At 38.8% G+C, this 6605-nt stretch overlaps 1 non-coding gene across 1 annotated transcript; it reads right to left on the bottom strand.

The window, feature by feature from the left end:
* Window positions 1-1352: 1352 nt before the first annotated feature.
* TRNAE-UUC lies at window positions 1353-1423 on the bottom strand. The gene has a single exon. It is a non-coding gene; the product is annotated as a tRNA-Glu (tRNA).
* Between the last annotated feature and the right edge of the window lie 5182 nt (window positions 1424-6605).

The raw sequence follows: 6605 nt of genomic DNA, 5'->3' as shown, positions 1-6605 counted from the left end.
ATGGTAATTTTAAATACAAAAGTAGACATAATACCCTGGATAAGCTTCAACAATAATCATGACTAATCTTATTTCATATATAACCCCACTCTGTTATTCTCTCCTGTATTATTTTGAAGCAAATCCCAGACATCATATCATCGTATCTATAAACATTTTGGCTTATATCTCTAAAACACAAGGATTAAAAAAATAACAAAAATGCCATTATCACATCTAAACTATTAGCAATGATCCCTTAGTATCATCAAATACCCAGTTAGTATTCAAATTTCTAGTTGTACCATAAGTTTCATAAAGGAGCTTCTTTCATACAGTATGTTTGTTTGAATGAAGATCTTAGTAAGATCTACAAATTATACTTGGTTGATAGTTTCTTAGGCCTCTTTTACTGTATAGGTTCTCCCTCCATTTCTCTCCTCTTTGTTTTTAAACTGAAGTATACTTGATTAAATACTTGATTTAAAATGTTAATTTCTTCTGTACTGCAAAGCGATTCAGCTACACACACACACACACACACACACATATATGTATATATATGTTCTTTTCCATTACGGTTTAATTTATCCTGGGACAGTGAATATAATTCCTTGTGCTATGCAGTAGGACCTTGTCCATATATTCTATGTGTAATAATTTGCATTTACTAACCCCAAACTCCCATTCCATCCCTCCCCCTCTCCCTGCCCCATTGGCAACCACAGTTCTGTTTTCTGTGTCTGTGAGTCTGTTTCTGCTTTGTAGATAAGTTCATTTGTGTCATATTTTAGATTCCACATATAAGTGATATCACATGGTATTTGTCCTCCCTCCATTTCTCTTCTTCCCTCTCTGCAATGTATTTGTTGAAGAAACTGGGTCCCATAATATATTCCACATCCTAGATTTTGCTGGCTGCAGCCCCATGATGTCATTTAACATGTTTCTCTGTCTTCATTATTTCCTGTTAACCTAGTAATTTATCCTAAGGGATTGACCTTGTACAGGTTTGGGTCTTTAAAAGACCACCCCTGGAATTCTTCTGGTGGTTCAGTCATTAGGACTTGGCGGTTTCACTGCCAAACCTGCATTCAGTCCCTGGTCAGGGAACTAAGATCCCACAAACTGCACGGTGTGGCCAGTGAAGAGAAGGTTACTTCATAGATGGTAACATGTTCTTCCATCAGAAGTCGCATATCTGGTTGTCTAGCTACCTGATATGTTGACAGTTAGTGAGGATCACTGTCTACATCAGCACTGTCCAAGAGAAATATAATATGAACCATACACATAATTTTAAGTGCTCTAGTGCCCCCACTTTAAAAAAAGATTTTTTTTTTTGACACTCCACTCGACTTGTGGGTTCTTTGTTCCCCAACTGGGAATTGAACCCAGGCCTAGCAGTGAAAACACTGAGTCCTAACCATTGGACCACCAGGGAATTTCTGAAATAAAAATAATTTTTAAAACAATTTAATTCAATATATCAAAAATACTACCATTTCAACATTTAAGTGTGTAATGAAATCTTTTATATTCTTATTTTCACACTAAGTCTTCAAGTCCTGTGTATTTTTTCCACTCACAGCCAGTGCATGCTGGAGCCTGCTCACACAAGCCTGTGAGAGCCAACTGTAGGCATCTCCTTCCAACTCCATTCATGACATCCCTTTGGTGGCTTGGAACTGGCTATGGTGGTAGTGCAGAGTTCCAAAGAATAGCAAGAAGAGATAAGAAAGCCTTCTTCAGCGATCAACGCAAAGAAATAGAGGAAAACAACAGAATGGGAAAGACTAGGGATCTCTTCAAGAAAATCAGAGATACCAAAGGAACATTTCATGCAAAGATGGGCTCGATAAAGGACAGAAATGGTATGGACCTAACAGAAACAGAAGATATTAAGAAGAGATGGCAAGAATACACAGAAGAACTGTACAAAAAAGATCTTCACAACCCCGATAATCACGATGGTGTGATCACTGACCTAGAGCCAGATATCCTGGAATGTGAAGTCAAGTGGGCCTTAGAAAGCATCACTAAGAACAAAGCTAGTGGAGGTGATGGAATTCCAGTTGAGCTATTCCAAATCCTGGAAGATGATGCTGTGAAAGTGTTGCACTCAATATCCCAGCAAATTTGGAAAACTCAGCAGTGGCCACAGGACTGGAAAAGGTCAGTTTTCATTCCAATCCCAAAGAAAGGCAATGCCAAAGAATGCTCAAACTACCACTCAATTGCACTCATCTCACACGCTAGTAAAGTAATGCTCAAAATTCTCCAAGCCAGGCTTCAGCAATATGTGAACCGCGAACTTCCTGATGTTCAAGCTGGTTTTAGAAAAGGCAGAGGAACCAGAGATCAAATTGCTAACATCTGCTGGATCATGGAAAAAGCAAGAGAGTTCCAGAAAAACATCTATTTCTGCTTTATTGACTATGCCAAAGCCTTTGATTGTGTGGATCACAACAAACTGTGGAAAATTCTGAAAGAGATGGGAATACCAGACCACCTGATCTGCCTCTTGAGAAATTTGTATGCAGGTCAGGAAGCAACAGTTAGAACTGGACATGGAACAACAGACTGGTTCCAAATAGGAAAAGGAGTACGTCAAGGCTGTATATTGTCACCCTGTTTATTTAACTTATATGCAGAGTACATCATGAGAAACACTGGACTGGAGGAAACACAAGCTGGAATCAAGATTGCTGGGAGAAATATCAATAACCTCAGATATGCAGATGACACCACTCTTATGGCAGAAAGTGAAGAGGAACTAAAAAGCCTCTTGATGAAAGTGAAAGTGGAGAGTGAAAAAGTTGGCTTAAAGCTCAACATTCAGAAAACGAAGATCATGGCATCAGGTCCCATCACTTCATAGGAAATAGATGGGGAAACAGTGGAAACAGTGTCAGACTTTATTTTTCTGAGCTCCAAAATCACTACAGATGGTGACTGCAGCCATGAAATTAAAAGATGCTTACTCCTTGGAAGGAAAGTCATGACCAACCTAGATAGCATATTCAAAAGCATAGACATTACTTTGCCAACAAAGATTCGTCTAGCCAAGGCTATGGTTTTTCCTGTGGTCATGTATGGATGTGAGAGCTGGACTGTGAAGAAGGCTGAGCACCAAAGAATTGATGCTTTTGAACTGTGGTGTTGGAGAAGACTCTTGAGAGTCCCTTGGACTGCAAGGAGATCCAACCAGTCCATTGTGAAGGAGATCAGCCCTGGGATTTCTTTGGAAGGAATGATGCTAAAGCTGAAACTCCAGTACTTTGGCCACCTCATGCGAAGAGTTGACTCATTGGAAAAGACTGTGATGCTGGGAGGGATTGGGGGCAGGAGGAGAAGGGGACGACAGAGGATGAGATGGCTGGATGGCATCACTGACCCGATGGATGTGAGTCTGAGTGAACTCCGAGAGTTGGTAATGGACAGGGAGGCCTGGCATGCTGTGATTCATGGGGTCGCAAAGAGTCGGACACGACTGAGCGACTGATCTGATTTGATCTCATCTGATGGTGGTAGTATTCACCTTACAACAAACACCAAAAGTGGGATTTTTTTCCACCTCAGAGAGCTAGTTATTAAACATTTATCAGCACACTGTGGCTTACATCACATCTCATTTTAGACCAGACACATTTCAAGTGCCTAATAACCATGTATGGCTAGTAGATATTGTATTGTATAACCCAGTAAGGGTTTGCAAATGCGTGCAACTTAGTCTGCCATTCCTTCTTTTTATTAGCTGGAACAGCTCTACAAATTTTTCTTCACTGAATTTAGCTGCCCTGCGTGTGTGCCTAGTCTCTTCTGTCATGTCCGACTCTTTTCGACCCCATGGACTGTAACCTGCCAGGCTCGTCTGTCCGTGGGTTTCCCCAGGACAAGAATACTGGAGTCGGTTGCTGTGCCCTCCTCCAGGGGATCTTCCCAACCTAGGGATCGAACCCAAGTCTCTTAAGTTTCCTGCATTGGCAGGCACCACCAGGGAAGACATAGCTATCCTAATGTACAGTAAATTCAAGGAAGGCGAGATAAATCTTTGACTCTTTTTATTAGCTAGTGTTCAAGCGAAGAGGAACTAAAGAGCCTCTTGAAGAGAGTGAAAGAGGAAGAATGAAAAAGTCGGTTTAAAACTCAACATTCAAAAAAAAAAAAAAAAAAAAACGATTATCATGGCATTCAGTCCCATCACTTCATGGGAAACAGATGGGGAAAAAGTGGAAACAGTGTTAGACTTTATTTTCTTGGGCTCCAAAATCACTGCAGATGGTGACTGCAGCCACAAAATTAAAATGCTTGCTCCTTTAAGAAAAGCTATAACAAACCTAGACAGCATATTCAAAAGCAGAGACATCACGTCACTGACAAAGGTCTGTGTAGTCAAAACTATGGTTTTTCCAGTAGTCATGTATGGGTGTGAGAGTTAGACCATAAAGAAGGCTGAGCACTGAAGAATTGATGTTCTCGAATTGTGGTGCTGGAGAACTCTTGAGAGTCCCTTGGGCTGCAAGAATATCAAACAAGTCAATCCTAAAGGAAATCAACCCTGAATATTTATTGGAAAGACTGATGTTGAAACTGAAGCTCCAATACTTCAGCCACCTGATGCGAAGAGTCGACTCATTGGAACAGACCCTGAGGCTGGGAAAGGCTGGGAAAGAAAGGGTAAGAGGAAAAGGGGATAACAGAGGATGAGATGGTTGGATGGCATCACTGACTCAATGAACATGAGTTTGAGCAAGCTCTGGGAGATGGTAAAAGACAGGGGAGCCCTGCGTGCTACAGTCCGTGGGGTCGCAAAGAGTCAGACATGACTTAGCAACTGAACAACAATAAGTTAGTATTCAAAACAATGTCAGTTCTCCAGCAAAAGTAACCAATTAATATTTTTTGGTGTCATTATGAACTCATGGATTGTAACACTAAACTGCTTCAATCCATCACATTTGTTGTTTTCATTGATTTTAAATTGTCCATCGTTGGACAGTAGAAGCCTCTTCAAGCTGAGAGACCACATTTAGACCATTGTGCTACCACTGGCATGATCCAAATTTTACAGTTTACAACCACAATGATTAGGAAGTGTTTGACCTTATTTTCTAGATCAGAGGTTCCAAAAATCTGGGATTCATTGGCCCAGATTCTTTCAAGTGTTCACCTCTGTGACTAGCAGCTATATGTGGGAACTTGGAGGCTCTGTTAGAAATTGAGGAAGGGCCTGAACCAGAAGAATGAGCACTTGGTAGACAAAACAATAGATATCCAAAGATAACATAAACTATTACAAAGAAAACTTTAAAGCACATGGTCCTTCTCATGTCATTGATTGGTTATTTTGTTTACATACCTGTTAAGGAGGTATGATACTCATAGAACTGTTGTTCTGACTATAAAAGTTAGTTCAAAGAAACATGAACCTGTGTGAAATTCTTGAATCCCTGAAGATTTTTGACTTTATCAAACTGAAAGAGAGTGAGTGCTTAAAAAACTTTACATCCTTTAGAAAGTAGAGCAGAAGGCACAGTTGCACATATTTAAGAAGACAGAGCCTCTTTTTGCTTCATGTGAGTTCAAGGAAGACATACCTTTTAATCAAACTATACTTTAGCTATGAAAAGTAAGTTTCACCTTAAACAATCTCATCTTAAATTCATCTGTGATAAAATTAAATGGAAAAAGAAAGAGTTCTAACCAAGCAACTATGATCTCTCTGACTTAGTGTCTTCTCACTGAAGTCCCAAGGGCGCTAACAATGATTGAAAAATCCTACTAATCAACCAGACTGGCAGATAGGTATGTAAGTCATGTTCATATGTTTGCATAATTTTCAGGGAGAAAAAATATGAAGAACTTGTTTTCTAGTAAAAAGAGAATGCACAACAACCGAAATATTCAAAGAATGCATTGTTAAAATTCATCAGGTATTCCAAAACAAGCAAAGACGTATTTCCATGATTTTCTTTTTAAAGACAAAAATATCAAGAAAGGTATCAAACCTGATGCTTAGTGTTGTAGTTGTCTTGTCATATTTAAGGTTTTTCAGTATAATCCTTGCACAAGTACATATGTAGATAGTTGAATACACAAAAACAACTATAAAACATGTTAGTGGGGGAAAAAAGTAATGGACGTGAGAGAATAAACAAGGAAAGTTACTAGGCAAAGAAAGGCAGAGATTCCGAGGCCCACAAATGAGAAATTGTTATCCTGTGCATTTTATATTAGAATCTTGGTTATCAATTTTTTGAGTAGGGGGGTAAGAGGAGGCTTAAGAGATAATTTAGAAAAATGAAAATGTTATGGACTATATTTGAATTTTTTTCATACAAAATGGAAATAGTATACTATGGGAAGAAAAAAATGTATGGTTTTAGCACTTAAGTGATCTATTTTGTTGAAGGAAAGAATGGGGCATAACTAGTCATTCTTTCTATTCTTATAACACTGATGATTCTAGTAGTCCTGTGCTTTCAATAACAGTGGAAAAAAAAGTAATTTTTGTGGATTTTCCTTCTAAGAGGGGCTTGCATTTCTCATATATATATATATATTCTTCATATATATATTCTTCAAATATATATATATATATTCTTTTAGTCTAAATACTTTCA

Source organism: Bubalus bubalis, chromosome 15 (genome assembly GCF_019923935.1).
Source record: "Bubalus bubalis isolate 160015118507 breed Murrah chromosome 15, NDDB_SH_1, whole genome shotgun sequence".
Lineage (NCBI taxonomy): Eukaryota > Metazoa > Chordata > Mammalia > Artiodactyla > Bovidae > Bubalus > Bubalus bubalis.
Note: the sequence above shows the minus strand (reverse complement) of the source record. Positions and strands in the feature narration are given on the sequence as shown.